The 17,771-nt window shown below is 39.9% G+C and overlaps 2 pseudogenes; one reads left to right on the top strand and one right to left on the bottom strand.

Annotated features, from left to right (window-relative positions):
• Positions 1–232: 232 nt before the first annotated feature.
• On the top strand, positions 233–5,200 carry LOC132915825 (cap-specific mRNA (nucleoside-2'-O-)-methyltransferase 1-like; annotated as a pseudogene).
• Positions 5,201–13,681: 8,481 nt separating this feature from the next.
• LOC132915841 (5S ribosomal RNA) lies at positions 13,682–13,800 on the bottom strand (annotated as a pseudogene).
• Positions 13,801–17,771: the final 3,971 nt, after the last annotated feature.

The following is a 17,771-nucleotide window of genomic DNA, read 5'->3' as shown; positions in this document are numbered from 1 at the left end:
AAAGAAACCGCGTAGGGAACGGGAGTAAAGAACAACGACAGGAGCGAAAAGGGGCGAAACGCTTGCGAGCGGGACGCGCGTAAAAGAAATATGCGTGGCCGTTCCCGTCGCCCCCCCCCCCCAGGACGCCGGGGTTGCGCTCACCGTGAGGGATGGCTGCGGTTTTACATATAGAAACACAATATCGATGGTCAGGAGGGAGATCAATCTCTCCGACCTTCGCATCGCAAAGATGATACAGAGGAGAGCGGTTAGGGATGCCCTCACATTCGAGATCGCGGGCCAGGACGGTAGCAGCAAAGCGTCGCGACTGGCCCAAAAGATGGCGGATGCACTTCGAGGCTTCCCCGCCAAGGTGACCGTACCGCGGAAGATGCCGGAATTCCATCCGCGCCCTGCACCGGTATGCCAGATCTCGGCGTAGGCGACGAGGGGATGAGTCTTCAGTGGCTTCTTTGTACGACACCTACCTTGAAGCGCGGAGGACTCTGCAGCAAGCCATCAAAGAGGCGAAGAGACGAGCCTGGGATGAGATTCTGGCCACCCTCGACTCCGATCCCTGGGGACGCCCGTATAGAATAGTGCTGAACAAGCTCCGTCCTTGGTTGCCCCCTACGACGGAGAACATGAACACTCAGTTCCTGGAGGAAGTCGTCGGGGCCTTGTTCCCGGGTGCGGAGAACGGGGAGGAGGGCAGGACAAACGAAGAGCGGGAGCTACCGCTGCCGGGGAAGGAACCACGGGACACCGCAGGTGGCTGTAGCCCGGAATCCGCGATCACTGAGGATGAGCTGGCCGGAGCTGTCGGGAAGATCGGAGAGCGCAAGACCTCGGTTCCCGACGGGATTCCGGCCCGCGTATGGAAGGAGGTCACCGGAGTCTTGGCCCCAAGGCTGAGAACCCTGTTTGACAGATGCCTGTCACGGGGCGAGTACCCTGTCCTATGGAAGGAGGGACGGATGGTCCTTTTGCCGCTCGCCGGGACTCGCCTTCCGCATTCTGGCCTGTGTGCCTGCTGGATCAGGCTGGCAAGCTGTTGGAGAGGATTGTGGCTGCCCGACTCGAGTCACATCTGTATCGACGTGCTCCGGGGCTGCACGACAGCTAGTTTGGCTTCCCGAGGGGCGGTCTACGGCCGATGCCTTAGTCCGTGTCCGCAACTTCGTCGAGGGGGCCGTGCGGCAGGGTTACGTAGCGTTGGCTGTGTCTCTAGATGTGGTCAACGCCATCAACTGCAACTCCTGGTACAGGATAGGCCTCGAGTTCTATCGGGTGCCCGCTTACCTGCAGGTTGTAGTCTGGGCCTTCCTCCGGGTCAGTAGCATCGTCCACACCGAGTGGGGCGGAAGGATGATGGGGAGGGTGGTGTGCCGTGGTGTCCCGCTGGGTTCGGTACTGGGCCCGTTGCTGTGGGACATCGCGTACGACACGGTACATCGCGCACCGATGCCCCCGGACTCGGTGCTGACATGCTACGCAGCCGAGACGTTGCCACTGGTATGACGATCGCCCGTCTGGCGTAAATGGCGGTGTCCTGCGCGGACGCCGCGATCAAAGGCTTGGGGCTGGAGGTAACCCCCGAGAATTCCGGGACGATGTGGCTTTGCCGGAAGGCCCATTACGGGTCGCCTCCTGAAGTAGGCAAGCTCTTCGATAGAGTCATTGTCGCCCGTCCGGAGACTCACATGTCAGAGCGAGTGCACGGTTGACACGAAAGCCGGTACGGCTTTCTCTCGACGGCGGCTAAGACCCTTTTTAGTCCACCAATCTTCTTATTATCCAATTATAAGCAACATCTATTGCCCTCACTTACCTACGTACCTCCTCCTGTTGCGTGGCCTACATACCTTTCGATATACCTCCAATAGCAGCAGACATACGTTGAGTTGAATGGAACCAGTGTTCATATTGTATAAACCGACAGATGTGCGCTGTAGGCTGCGCAAATAGGGAGAATATCGCGCATCGAGGTTTCGCTTTATATCAAATAGCAAGGTAGATACTTCCTTTTAATATTTCCACAAGATTATGTAAAATAAATCCGGTTAAAATTGGTGCGGCACTCGACAGTAACCTTACCTACGGTTTCTGTCCCGTGGTTGGCTACACAAAGATCCTATTCTTCGGACAAGATGTTTGCCAGATGTCGATACATCGTCACGGAATATTTTCAGCTAGTGGAAGGACCTGTGCCGCGTTTACGGACGGCTGTTCTTGTTTCCCTGTTTCCAAATGCACGGGGATCGGCATTTTTGCCCGCAATCCCGAAATGTTTGACGGTAATAGCACAGGCCGGAGTTGTACGTTCTCTCTCACGACCTCGAGCTACTTCTACCTCTCGATCGCCATCGCCGACGTGGGCGATGATTAACACTCACGGCACTCACCTGAGCCCCCATTTGTCTGGATTTGAGTCGTCGACGGCGGCCAGGATGCGTCTGATGAGGACAGAGAGTCCATTCCTCCACAACGAGAGGACGAAATTATCTGACGTGGAGGGGCCAGCGAGTTCTCTTAAGTGCTGATAGAATTGAGGCAGCTTCATATCGCCCATCTCTACGCTTTCAACCAACTTCTATACCCTATTGCTATCGGAGTCCGTAAGAACGCGGATGATTCCGGCATTTAGTTTCGCGTACAGCCCGGTGGCAGGAGGGTCCGTCGTGTCGCCCCCAATTTGCTTGAGGAGTTGATCGCCGAGACATTTAGCGAAGGTCGCGAATATTAGCTTGTCGTACGTGATATACGCAGCGTCGATTTGCGTCTTTGATAAGGCGAACCGTACGGTAATGTTCGCGGGTTGCAACGGAGGCGAAGTCATCGAAACACTATGCGTGGCTTTTATACCGTCGTTAGCGTTTGTCATGCTTCGTTTCAGATCACGTCGGAGTCACCAATATGGCGGACTGTGTGACGATCAATATCATAAAATAACAAGACCGATTCCTGCTGTAACCAGTCAAATATATTTGGACTAAATTAAATATATATAAGTATATAAATACCGTAACGGGAATTTACGACTCTCGCTGAAGCGCTATGTCGCGATATCGTCTCTACGCGATTGATTCTATGACACAGTTGATTTCGTTTAAATAAAAGTTATGTTTTCGCCGGAGTATGGACAGAAAGAACACACGTCATACACGAATCATTTATAAACAACTTAAGGAATATGGGCGAAATGATTTGAAATAGTATTTCTGCGTTCAGATTGCCTTATATTCACATTGCTATTACAATATAAATGTCATAGTACAAACCAGGACGATAAATAAATGGCTTATATCGTTAGAAAAGATTATTGCTATTATGAATTAAATGAGAAACTTCCAATAATTCTCAGCTACGAAATTTACATGTGTTATTCTATCATAAATTGTACATCTCTGTCAGATGGATATTATAAGAACGACAAGTTTTCCACTGAAACGTTAAAATTTCTACAAAGTATTTGAAACGTGGGCGTCATTGTGTGGGGACGCCTTTGCGTGTTGCCGTCAACCGGATGTAGGGTTATTACCGCATCGGCGGCACTGGTCGCCATCTTTACCTTTCTCAAATTCCGTTCGTCAGAAAATTAATGTAATTTACATGTTAATATAAACTGTATTATAAATTATAATAAATTGTTGTACATTATATATATATTGTTGACGTACATAAATTCTACATTTGGGGAAGAACGAATTCAAGTATTATCCTGTGCTGTCGGGTTAATATAGATGACGGGGCAGTAAAAAAATAAAGAAGGCTACGGTCTTGGAAAAAATAAACAAGGCCGTTCAGAGCCAGTTCAAGCACCTAAACAGCATGGTCGTAGACAGCAACCTGTTTCTGGACATGAAGCTTCAGGTCATAAATGGAATCCTGAAGAGGAAGTAATAATGTGTGTGGAAGTCGTGAAATGAGTAAGGAATCCAAATTCCAATACGCCTACGTTGGAAGAAATGCAGGACTGGTTACATCAGGGACCTAAAAAGTTGATCATAGATGATGAAATTGATTTCCGTTGTGAAGATAGAGTGCAAAATATCATCAATGCAAAAACAGTACTCGGTCATTTGGATAACGTTGAAGTGCGTCGAGCAAGGACACGTTGTAATTCTTATGAATCAATTCGTGGTGCATTATTCTTAAGTCGTGCTGCTGTTAAAATGGCGAATATATATAGGGCATGTAACTTTATGTTTATTATACTAGAAGGTTTGGGGGAGAATGAGCTGCTATAGTTTGCAGATGTTTGTGCTGGACCAGGTGGTTTTAGTGAATATGTTCTATGGCGAAAGAAACGACGTGCTAAAGGATTTGGTCTTACTTTAAAGAATGAAAATGATTTCAAATTAGCAGATTTTAATGCGGGTCCTTGTGAAACATTTCATCCATAATATGGACTAAAAGAAAATGGTGATGTTTTTGACCCAGATAATCAAGAGGCATTTACGAATCTTATAAAGCAGCACACCCATGGCAAAGGAGTACATTTTATGATGTCTGATGGGGGATTTTCTGTAGAAGGACAAGATAATGTACAAGAAATTCTTTCAAAACAACTGTATCTTTGTCAATGTGTAATAGCATTGATGATTGTAAGAGGGTGGTTATTTTGTGACAAAATTATTTGACCATCTTACACCCTTTAGTGCTGGTTTAGTTAATTTAATGTATCGCTGCTTTGAAGAAGTTTGTATTTTTACACCAAACTCTTCTGGTCCAGCAAGTTCAGAACGTTACTTAATATGTTAGACGAAACGAAGTGGGACACAAGATGTTGTGGAATATCTGAAGCATGTTAATCGTCTGCTTTTAAAAGGTGGTGGAAATGACAACGTTTTACAATTAGTATCATATAATGAATTAAAAAGCGAGAAACAATTTGTTCAATATCTACGTGCTTCTAACAAAGATTTGAGCAGAAAACAGATAACAGGCTGCATTTTGTGAGGATAATACTCTTGTTGAGACAAAACAAGCTGATGTGCGCAAACAATGTCAGGAGTATTGGAAACTTCCTGATGAAACTAGAACAACCCCAAGACACATGAAACCAAAAGATAAATAGAATACTCTTTTGAAAGATACTTCATTCCTTACTATTAGTCAAGCACAATTGATGGAATTTAACATTCAAAATGCATTATTGTTCACCAAATGACTGGTTTTGTATTCCATGTGGTACAAAGCCAAGGCCCCATGATGACAAGAATAACGCTACATTTTATAGGGGCATGGGAAGGAATAACGTATATAGATATGTCGGAGATGAAAGGACACCGGGCCCCCCCGTTGGAATTATTTGGAAAAGCCTCAATACTGTAGCATCTACGAAATAACCCAGACACAGTCATTCGAAACTTGAGACAATGAGCTTAGGCTCGAGGCGACAACCGGTCGCCGAGCGTAACCACGGTCACGGGATAAACATTCCACCTAACAGAGATATAAAGTAACATAGCTTTCCTTTAAAGAATTGGCAGTACAGACACTTGACAATAAGACATTCCAACAGCCCCGCAGCTCGCCACACACAGACCCCATTCTTTGGGCCAGATGATCGCCAGATGCCGATGCATCGTTTACAGTTTATGTTCAGATAACCTGAGGAACCGTTACAAATCTTAGGACTTAGTTAACTAAAGTCCTTCAGATTGACAAACAGTCTTTATTCTATCAGCCTGTAAATCTGTCACCTATTGCGGGAAGTTATGAGAAAGCCTGATTTGGTCACGTACGACGTTGCCTGCTAGGAACTCTCTCTCTCTAGGGCGGCTAGCATCCTTTTCTAACCGCCAACATAGAAATTGACCAATTAACAGCAGCGCCTATTTCCCTCACCCTCCGAGTGGAGGCTTTCTTTGACGAATCCGATGATCTCGTGCCCTTAGGCACACCCCGTCATAGTTTTCCTCTGCAGCGTCGTCGCGACGGAAAGTCATTCTTTTCTGGCAATCCGATTAGCTAAGAGTCAATCAAGCGTTCCTAGTATCACGAGTAGTAAGTTGAGTCCGACTTAGACTTTGAAGCAAAGTATATTCGTTATCCCGTTGACCGTGGATTCGCTATATCGAACCTAGGGCCATTGTCATTAGCGTCCAGCTACCGCGTCCGATTGTCAATCTTGTATCATCCATACTTGTGTAATAAATATCTGTGCGACAACCATGAACAACATTGGTGAAGATTCATTAAACGCCCCTAACGTCAACCCGACAGATATATAAAGAATTCTTGGGTTCGAGACGATGACATTGGCATAAAATTACCACCAAATACACATGTATACGCAGAAGTTGTATATGGTATGACTAAGGAGTTTATACATCAGCAAAAAGTACCTGCATTGCATATTATAGATGCATCCTATTTAGGAGGAGGAGGTGACAATAGTACAAAATATTCGAGGAGCAGATAAGCAAGTGAATCTTATTGAATTCAATAATAAACGTATAGATTTCCAGAAATGAAATGTCTTTTGAAGGGGTACTTTTATGTAATACTAACGTGTGACTTTTTTTTAAAGGAACGAGGATACGAAGTTGTTCTGCGAAGCTTTGCAGGCGTCATTTCCGGTGTAGATATCTTCCAACCTAACCTCAAATTTCTTCACATATTATTTAGAACGTATATTAATGTTGATGTACTAGAAATATTATTGTTAAATATTATAGCCAATATTACAGTTAAATGATTAACGGTAATAAAGTACCATTTTTTCACAATAAAAAAAGCATTTTTTTTAATGATTCCAAGATATTTGGATCGATATTTTACTACACGATCAATTCAGTTAACCCGATCCTGACATTTTTATTAATGTAATAACTTTACAAGCAAAAAAAGGTAAAAAAAAACTATTTTAAACGTAAGATCTAAAATTCTGATATGCGATAAAATATAATATTTTTAATGCGAATAAACTTTTTTATAAAATTTTTAATTTCTTGTTTTTTTTATAAAATCAAATCTATAAGTAGTAACTGGAATTTTTTGTTTGAAACCTATTCATCTTGAATTAATAACAAATCTTTGCTGCAACCACTATTAATGGCTTTAACTTTATCAGTGTTTAACAAATTTCTTATCTGTAACGATAATAGAAAACTGTATCTACATTCTATTAAATTTTCACACTTTACGTCATGAGAAGTTCACGCAACTTTCTTTCAAATGAAGTATATGGTAAAATTAATCCCCTTTCTTCTGTGTATATAGTCTGCATAATTTTATCCTCAAATTTGGAATAATTTAAAGTAAATAAAAGTTGTATGTAAAAATATGCATAAAAACGATTTTGTACGTATATTCGAATAGTTCCTTATAATATATTAATGATACATATATTGTGGGATAACCATAGTTCGGTGAAACGAAAATTGTTTTTTTCACGTTTATAAACATAAAATGCACTATCTATCGATAATTAAGTATCATTTTAAAATTAATTAGTGTTGAAGTGATCGTCACTTCTGAGAAAACTCTACATCTGGTCTTCGGTTTCTCAACCGCCTAAGGTCTTCGAAAGCGCATATACAAAGGAATGCGTCGAGGAAAGACCATAAGCGGTACACGTCCGACGTTGGTTTAGGCAGTTGTTTCAGTCTTAGGGTAACGTTGCTAGTGTCACGTAAAATTATGCAAAAGAACAACAAAAAAGAATAAAAAAAAGAAACTTTATTTTTCTTCTAACACTTGGTTTTACAATCTACTTCCGAGCTCTAAGCGTGACCTTTTAAGACTGAAGCTCTTATGATTTTTTACTTTCGATCGGATCCGATCGCTTTCTTTTGTTATCCCTCAACATCCCCACCGTCCACGCATTTGCCAGGCGTCCGCGGCCGTTGCCACGCGCTCTTTCTTCTAGAGCCTTCGGTGGAAGGACCGTTGGGATGTTGATGGTTCATTAGGCACTTCAGCGATATACATTGTCGCCGAGTGCCGCCACATCTTTATCTCCGATTTTATAGTGAGCCGGTCGTGACATACCCCCCTGGTTAGATTGATCTTGGTCCTCTAAGATCTTAGTAGAATGGAATTATTTAAATGTAGATCGAAGGATATGTTTACCCCCCTTTTTTTTTTAGGGATCATTATGAATTGGTTTTCTGCACGTAATGGTACAAAAGTTATTTCGTTAATCTTAAATATAGCAATTTTACAATATTTGTTAGTGTTCGGGAAGCTAACAATTTCAGAGGCGTAATCATGTTGTAGTTTTCGATCGTGAATTGGTTGGGTTTGTTTACAAAGCGTAATTCCTATCCCGTGAATTCAAGGCATCTAATTAAGGGTATTATTACTAGTGCTAGGGTCAGCATTATCCTGAAAAAAGTACGCTTTCAGTCGTTTACCATGTATCTTTTTCTTAGCATTGTCGATAGAAATAATGTAATAAGGAGTTTTCACATCGTTAATCCTGTAAGGTCCTAACCATTCAATGTGCAACTTATCTCTTTTATGGTCGTTGTGAATTAAAACAAAGTCTCCTTTTCTAAACACGGTCTGAGTTTTAACAATCTTTCTTTCTTGGTCTCGCTTGTATCGTTGCTTATTCTGAATAAGCGTTTTGTGAGCTGTTTCCCAATATTTATTCAGTTGTTTTTGCCAAAGTGAGTACATATCATCATAGGTAAGTGTGGGGAATTTGGATATTGCGGAAGGTAAGTTAGCTTTTCGCCCAAAGGTCAATTCAAAGGGAGAGAATCCTGTTCCTTCATGTTTCGCGGTGTTGTACCCTAAACAAATGAAATTAAGTACTTCGTCCCATTCTTTGTCATTGTCGTGTAATGCAGTACGAATTAAATCTTTAACTGAGGCATGCGTTCTTTCGAGAGATCCGTTACTCTGTGGGTGAAATGAAGTTGTTTTGATGTGTTTGATTTTAAAAGCTTCTTCAAATTTCGTCATTAAATCGCTAACAAAATTTTGTCCCTGGTCTGTTAGGATCGTTTTTGGTGCCGAAAATATGTAAATATAGTGTTCAATGAGCGCATTAATTATGGATTCAGTTCGTTGCGTTTTAAGGGGAACTAGTATCAGATATTTCGATCGACGGAGCACGTCGATACAGATGTGACTCGAGTCGGGCAGCCACAATCCTCTCCAACAGCTTGCCAGCCTGATCCAGCAGGCACACAGGCCAGAATGCGGAAGGCGAGTATGTATTTAATTGCAAAATAAACGGGAAGATGTTCGACCTTCATAGTCCATGTTCAGCAGAAGCAAGTTTCATTGCATCTTTTAAAAGTCGCCTTATTTTTCTTTGGCCTAATGATCCCTCACTTACTATAAACAGATTTGCAAAATTTATTGAAGACAATTGTCCTGTGCACAATGCACGCTTAAAATATTAAAACTACAGAATGTACATATATTGATATACGTGACTTGAGCCGCATAGAAGTCAAACAGATTAATTCCGTTCGGTTTACTGTTGTTTCAAATATGAAATACTTATGATATATTTTAGTATTTAGTATTATATTTCTATATAAGTACAGGTAATATCGGAAGATGGAATTAATAAGTTTGTCTTCCGAGTGGCACAATTGCAATACTACTTGGTATAAAATATACATTTGCAAATGATATGCGGTATTGTATGAATATAGAAATTAATGATGACATTAAACTATACTATATGATTGTATAATTTATATTATAATTACATACTAAATATTTCGTCGATAGAATTTGTCTTTAGTTAGAATGATTAGATTCCTATTTGTGGCAGTTGCTCCCATTATAGAATAAGTTTCAGTACTTAAGGCTACAAACCATTACCTCTTAAATTCAATACTTGATTCAGGGCTTCTATAATGAAATATATATCTCGCGCATACGTACTTGTGAACTATCCAAGATATAGAATGAGTCGAAGTTCTGTGGGAAAGTAATTTATAGTTATAGTGGGTTTGGTAACGTTATTACATATTTGAATAACGTTCACGCCATCACAAAATCGAGTATGACGCTCCGTCAGTCTATAAACATGCGGGGAGATGCAGGACGACGAGGATAGCCTCCCGTGACGTAGCGCCTGGTACGGACGGTATCTCCGGACGGGTATGAGCGGAGAGGACGCGGATAATTGCCCCCAAGCTACGACACTTATTTCACGGTGTCAGTGGGAGGGAGCCTCTCGTCGGATAAAGCGCATGGTGAGGCTGGTACAGCTTCTGAAGGGCGGCACGACCGACGTTCTCGTCGTCCTCGTATCGCCCGATGCTCTTATGTAATGAAGTGGGCAAGCTCTTCGAAGGAAACTTTGCCGCCCGTCCTGAAACCCACTTGTCAGAGCGAGTGCACCGTTAACACGAAAGACGGTACGGCTTTCTCACGAAGGCGGCCAAGACCCTTTCTAGTCCACAGATAGAGTGTAACGCGGTACACGACTGAGCGTCAATGTGAGTTACATTGTCGATATTTCTGTAGAAAACTGCCGCGGCTGAAACAAATTGCCGTCTCAATGGCACCATTTTATTTCAAGCTTTGCGCTACAGTTCTGAATCATTTTCGTAGGACAAGGCAGTTTCGTGTTCTCGCAAAATCAAACTGTCGAATTAAGGTACATACTATCAATTACAGTCTAATACATTTTAGCGGTTCAACATCGATAGGACGATTTCGCATCGAAATTTTCGGAGGACCACGTAACCTTCCAACGATGACCGTCGTACGAGCAGTGGATAAGCCTACTTCGTGTCGTAGGTTCCTCGCACCTCGTACTCTACTCCTTGATTGTTGTTCGGCAGCTTTAGCGGCTGTGGTTCCGAGGAACCCCATCCTGAACCCCTTTCTCGTACGCCGGATGTGACTTCTTGCTGTCCGCCGAAGACACTTGTCGGATCTGCATATGTTCAACCATTTGCGCGAGACAAGCGCGGCGCTCTGCAGGGAGGAGGGATCCAATTTTCGAAGTAACAAGTGCGAAACCTCCAGTGGTAGTTCGGAAATGATATCTACCTTGCTTGGCATCAGTAAACCACCTCTAAATCATTCTAATCAACGTACCACGTAAACACGAATCCAACGCGTTCCAGGAATAGAATCAACTGCCTGTAGTTGTTTAACTGTACACGACGAGTAAAATTATTTCGGGTACTCCTGTAGTACAGAACAGACACCGAAACGACAATATTTCAACACAAAAATATTTAAAACAATAGTTATGAAAGCATGATACTTAATACCGCACTTGACATCACGTATAAGTAAAAGTAAATTTCTTCGAACAAATTTCAAGTTAAATCTTTAGGTTGTGTAATTATATCAAACTTGTTCAATTAACAATGAGCTATTTCCATCATGTTTTGACAACCGACTCATCGATGATGCAATTCCTTGGAATTGAAAAAGGAATGTGCATAATTTTGTCCTCCATCAACACTCAAAATATTATCTACATGCTATACTTAGGGATTCAATTTTAAAATACGTTGCTTCATTTTCCATCTCTGCTTTCCTACAATCAGTATGTGAAAGATTTTTCACAGTATCCATCCATCCGCAATTTGTATAAATAGTATTTCAGTCTCTCGCGTCACTTGAACTGTAATATACACCTGTCTTTTATTTTCATTACTCCTCTGCATACCATTTGTGAGGAACAATACATTTTATTTGTTAATCCAATAACATGTAAAGTTCTTCATTTGTTCTAAGATCAATCTATGAATTAGTGAAGAGAATATTGCAATCTGTAAAAATAAGTATCTAGTAATATTACTTCCGAACCAACATATATATTGCAATGCTTGTCAAATTTCAAAGTAATTTCCTATCCATATGAAACATATTTCATATATGTGTATGTCTATTACTTTGATTAGTTGTTCTACTTGTAACAATTCGCCATTCTGGATCATCTAGATTCAACAAAGACGCATTCAATTTACTCCATACCTCATAAAGCTCCTATTATCATAATTACATGGGAAGATAGAGAGCTGTGACAGTATCCAGCTCTCAACTTTGAACAAGGCATATTGACAAGCCAGAGTAACTCACATACAACTTGGTGGTACAAGCGTTGAAAAAACTTTTCTGGACCTGAGAAAACACATGTGCACAGGTAACGAACAAAAGAGATTAGAGCTCACCAAATAAAACTTGCTATAATTTGCTGTAGCTTGTCACAATAAGCCTATGTGTATCGCGCGTCAGACGATTTTGGAATTAGTTGATGCTTGGATGTTCAAGATACGGAAACACGGAGTGATGAGACGTTTATGTACAAAGTGATTATGGTGCGACTCATCGTCAGTCAGAAAACTTCATGCACGATTTGCTAAAAACAAACAATTTTCCCCTTTGTTTATCCCCTACCAATCGTCTGTCGTCACTCCTTATCTCATACACAGACAGGCGAAATAATGTCGCCGATGACGGCCAACAGCCTGGACACATGTGCGGATCTCTTGCCTGCGACAGAATTTTGTTATGTGTAGTATGCTGGACTGAAAAGGACTAATATGGCGAATTAGAAGATCGCAGGAAAATTTTTGACATTTTCCAAATTTTATCAATTCCTTTTTATTTATTCAAAAGTCTACAAAACTGTTAATTAACATTAAGGAAATATATACAAAATCTCGACGTTCAGAATAATGGAGAGAATATTCGAAACGGTACTATTAAATCTATAAGTTACCATGCAATACAAATTTTCTTTAAACGCTAAGACATACAAAATACGTAATGTTTTGTGTAAATTGCCATACTTTTGAAAATAAAAAATATCGAATCAAACATTCTTCAAATATATTTCGAACGCTCATTAATACTACAAAATTATATTACTACAAAATTATATTACTACAAAATTATTTCACTACAAAATTATATTACTACAAAATTATATTACTACAAAATTATATTACTACAAAATTATATTACTACAAAATTATACTTCTACAAAATTATATTACTACAAAATTATATTACTACAAAATTATATTACTACAAAATTATACTTCTACAAAATTATATTACTACAAAATTATATTACTACAAAATTATATTACCACAAAAAATTGTAAAGGTCCCGAATGCATCGGTCACGATACAGTTTACAAACCAAACCAATGAAAGGTGCAGAGACTAGAGAACATGGGGTCCCCAATCGTGTGGTACGCTTCAGCATCGTTGACAACACCAACTCCCTCCCTCCGTCTGTTCAAATGTCATCTCAAACGGTGAAGCTGTAAATTAAAAAAATCCTTATATACATCAGAATAGTAATGCGATTTCTATTCCTGCAGCACCGACGTGATACACGGTGCTCCATAATCGCTCCAGATTGCATATAGTTGTTGTTGAAATCTCTATGCATTTGGTGGATAAAACGTTGCGAGAAATTATCCTCTTGTAAAAGTAGTCACATAAGCTTCCAGTCTTCATAACCTTTTTTTTTTTTTCATGAGGAGGGGAAAATGCTGTTACGCATGCCCAGTGACCCGAATCACTGGGTTATGTGGGACTCGCGCGGATGTTGTTGCCATACCCACTAAAAAAACCACTCCTCCTTCTTCCTCTGCTTTGAGGGCAGACAACCCCGGTAATACCAGGCGGCAGTCATCAGGGTTGTCCTTTCATGCCCCGCTGTATCTTCCTCTTCGGGCAGTTACTGCTCGCGTCATCTTCTTAGACAGTTCAAATACTGGGCTGATCTCCTTCTGAAAAAAACCAACACCACGCGGAGTTCCCAAGCGGTCACCGATCTTAGTACTATCCGTGCCCGGCGTTGCTTAACTTTCGTGATCGGACGGGAACGAGTGCACTCAACGCGGCTTGGGCGTTGGCCGGTCTTCATAACCCGAAGGTTTGCAGTTTTCCCACTACTTCAGCGTCGTACTGGTACTTTTACTTCTGATAGCTTAGACATGAAATCGTCTAAACTTCTCAATTCAGGACACAAATCAGGCTCTTTCCATGGATTGCTCTGCTGAGACGTGCCTTCATCATCGCAGCGTTCATAATTTATACAATTTTCCTTCTTCAATAATTTTTCTTTAAATTTCTGCAATTTTAAAGCTTTAGATGATTGCTTGATGCGTAATTCATTTTCAGCTTTGAAGAGAGCACACGTCAGCATTGCTTCAATCCGTAAATCGCGTCTGCGATTTCGTCAATACCTTGATTTTTTACTGCGGATTCTTCTGATCCAAGATGCTAATCGTTTAGTACTACTTGGCTTGGCGTCAATATCACAAACTCTCTTCTTAGACTTTGCCATGACGACGGCTTCGTAGTTTTCTTAATTTGCAGGAATGCAAATGTCCTCTTTTTCGAGGTTAACACAGTGTCGATGTTACGATATTCACGTTTTCTTATTGTTTCCTAAACTATTTCACCTAATTAATGAATAAATTATAATAATAAGTACACTAACCTGTATATGGCTCGTGATTGTTGTAGAACAAGATAGAACAGGTTCACACAACACACAAAATATTTGAAACTGTCGAGCAAAATAAGATCCTCTCCGCTTGCAGACGACTCGACAAATGCCTACGTTGCGCGTCTGATGGTGGCTTTATATACCCTCAAGCTTGTCGTTACGTACTGGTCTTATGCGCGAACGATAGAAAATAATTCCATATAGAATCTTACATTATTATCATTTTTGAAAAATACTACAATCCAATTAATTTTTAAAAATATTTGCGACAATTTTAATGCAAAATCTTATATACTTTGTACATTATATTAAAATTCCTCATTTACAGGAAATAATCAATAGCGTATGAAGATGTTCTGCGGTTAATTTCTAACCAATCACGTGCGCCATTTTGCAGGCGTCATTTCCGGTGTAGATATCTTCCAACCTAACCTCAAATTTCTTCACATATTATTTAGAACGTATATTAATGTTGATGTACTAGAAATATTATTGTTAAATATTATAGCCAATATTACAGTTAAATGATTAACGGTAATAAAGTACCATTTTTTCACAATAAAAAAAGCATTTTTTTTAATGATTCCAAGATATTTGGATCGATATTTTACTACACGATCAATTCAGTTAACCCGATCCTGACATTTTTATTAATGTAATAACTTTACAAGCAAAAAAAGGTAAAAAAAAACTATTTTAAACGTAAGATCTAAAATTCTGATATGCGATAAAATATAATATTTTTAATGCGAATAAACTTTTTTATAAAATTTTTAATTTCTTGTTTTTTTTATAAAATCAAATCTATAAGTAGTAACTGGAATTTTTTGTTTGAAACCTATTCATCTTGAATTAATAACAAATCTTTGCTGCAACCACTATTAATGGCTTTAACTTTATCAGTGTTTAACAAATTTCTTATCTGTAACGATAATAGAAAACTGTATCTACATTCTATTAAATTTTCACACTTTACGTCATGAGAAGTTCACGCAACTTTCTTTCAAATGAAGTATATGGTAAAATTAATCCCCTTTCTTCTGTGTATATAGTCTGCATAATTTTATCCTCAAATTTGGAATAATTTAAAGTAAATAAAAGTTGTATGTAAAAATATGCATAAAAACGATTTTGTACGTATATTCGAATAGTTCCTTATAATATATTAATGATACATATATTGTGGGATAACCATAGTTCGGTGAAACGAAAATTGTTTTTTTCACGTTTATAAACATAAAATGCACTATCTATCGATAATTAAGTATCATTTTAAAATTAATTAGTGTTGAAGTGATCGTCACTTCTGAGAAAACTCTACATCTGGTCTTCGGTTTCTCAACCGCCTAAGGTCTTCGAAAGCGCATATACAAAGGAATGCGTCGAGGAAAGACCATAAGCGGTACACGTCCGACGTTGGTTTAGGCAGTTGTTTCAGTCTTAGGGTAACGTTGCTAGTGTCACGTAAAATTATGCAAAAGAACAACAAAAAAGAATAAAAAAAAGAAACTTTATTTTTCTTCTAACACTTGGTTTTACAATCTACTTCCGAGCTCTAAGCGTGACCTTTTAAGACTGAAGCTCTTATGATTTTTTACTTTCGATCGGATCCGATCGCTTTCTTTTGTTATCCCTCAACATCCCCACCGTCCACGCATTTGCCAGGCGTCCGCGGCCGTTGCCACGCGCTCTTTCTTCTAGAGCCTTCGGTGGAAGGACCGTTGGGATGTTGATGGTTCATTAGGCACTTCAGCGATATACATTGTCGCCGAGTGCCGCCACATCTTTATCTCCGATTTTATAGTGAGCCGGTCGTGACATACCCCCCTGGTTAGATTGATCTTGGTCCTCTAAGATCTTAGTAGAATGGAATTATTTAAATGTAGATCGAAGGATATGTTTACCCCCCTTTTTTTTTTAGGGATCATTATGAATTGGTTTTCTGCACGTAATGGTACAAAAGTTATTTCGTTAATCTTAAATATAGCAATTTTACAATATTTGTTAGTGTTCGGGAAGCTAACAATTTCAGAGGCGTAATCATGTTGTAGTTTTCGATCGTGAATTGGTTGGGTTTGTTTACAAAGCGTAATTCCTATCCCGTGAATTCAAGGCATCTAATTAAGGGTATTATTACTAGTGCTAGGGTCAGCATTATCCTGAAAAAAGTACGCTTTCAGTCGTTTACCATGTATCTTTTTCTTAGCATTGTCGATAGAAATAATGTAATAAGGAGTTTTCACATCGTTAATCCTGTAAGGTCCTAACCATTCAATGTGCAACTTATCTCTTTTATGGTCGTTGTGAATTAAAACAAAGTCTCCTTTTCTAAACACGGTCTGAGTTTTAACAATCTTTCTTTCTTGGTCTCGCTTGTATCGTTGCTTATTCTGAATAAGCGTTTTGTGAGCTGTTTCCCAATATTTATTCAGTTGTTTTTGCCAAAGTGAGTACATATCATCATAGGTAAGTGTGGGGAATTTGGATATTGCGGAAGGTAAGTTAGCTTTTCGCCCAAAGGTCAATTCAAAGGGAGAGAATCCTGTTCCTTCATGTTTCGCGGTGTTGTACCCTAAACAAATGAAATTAAGTACTTCGTCCCATTCTTTGTCATTGTCGTGTAATGCAGTACGAATTAAATCTTTAACTGAGGCATGCGTTCTTTCGAGAGATCCGTTACTCTGTGGGTGAAATGAAGTTGTTTTGATGTGTTTGATTTTAAAAGCTTCTTCAAATTTCGTCATTAAATCGCTAACAAAATTTTGTCCCTGGTCTGTTAGGATCGTTTTTGGTGCCGAAAATATGTAAATATAGTGTTCAATGAGCGCATTAATTATGGATTCAGTTCGTTGCGTTTTAAGGGGAACTAGTATCAGATATTTCGATCGACGGAGCACGTCGATACAGATGTGACTCGAGTCGGGCAGCCACAATCCTCTCCAACAGCTTGCCAGCCTGATCCAGCAGGCACACAGGCCAGAATGCGGAAGGCGAGTATGTATTTAATTGCAAAATAAACGGGAAGATGTTCGACCTTCATAGTCCATGTTCAGCAGAAGCAAGTTTCATTGCATCTTTTAAAAGTCGCCTTATTTTTCTTTGGCCTAATGATCCCTCACTTACTATAAACAGATTTGCAAAATTTATTGAAGACAATTGTCCTGTGCACAATGCACGCTTAAAATATTAAAACTACAGAATGTACATATATTGATATACGTGACTTGAGCCGCATAGAAGTCAAACAGATTAATTCCGTTCGGTTTACTGTTGTTTCAAATATGAAATACTTATGATATATTTTAGTATTTAGTATTATATTTCTATATAAGTACAGGTAATATCGGAAGATGGAATTAATAAGTTTGTCTTC

This window comes from Bombus pascuorum, unplaced genomic scaffold, assembly GCF_905332965.1.
Source record: "Bombus pascuorum unplaced genomic scaffold, iyBomPasc1.1, whole genome shotgun sequence".
Lineage (NCBI taxonomy): Eukaryota > Metazoa > Arthropoda > Insecta > Hymenoptera > Apidae > Bombus > Bombus pascuorum.
This window is presented reverse-complemented; position numbering and strand designations above follow the sequence as displayed.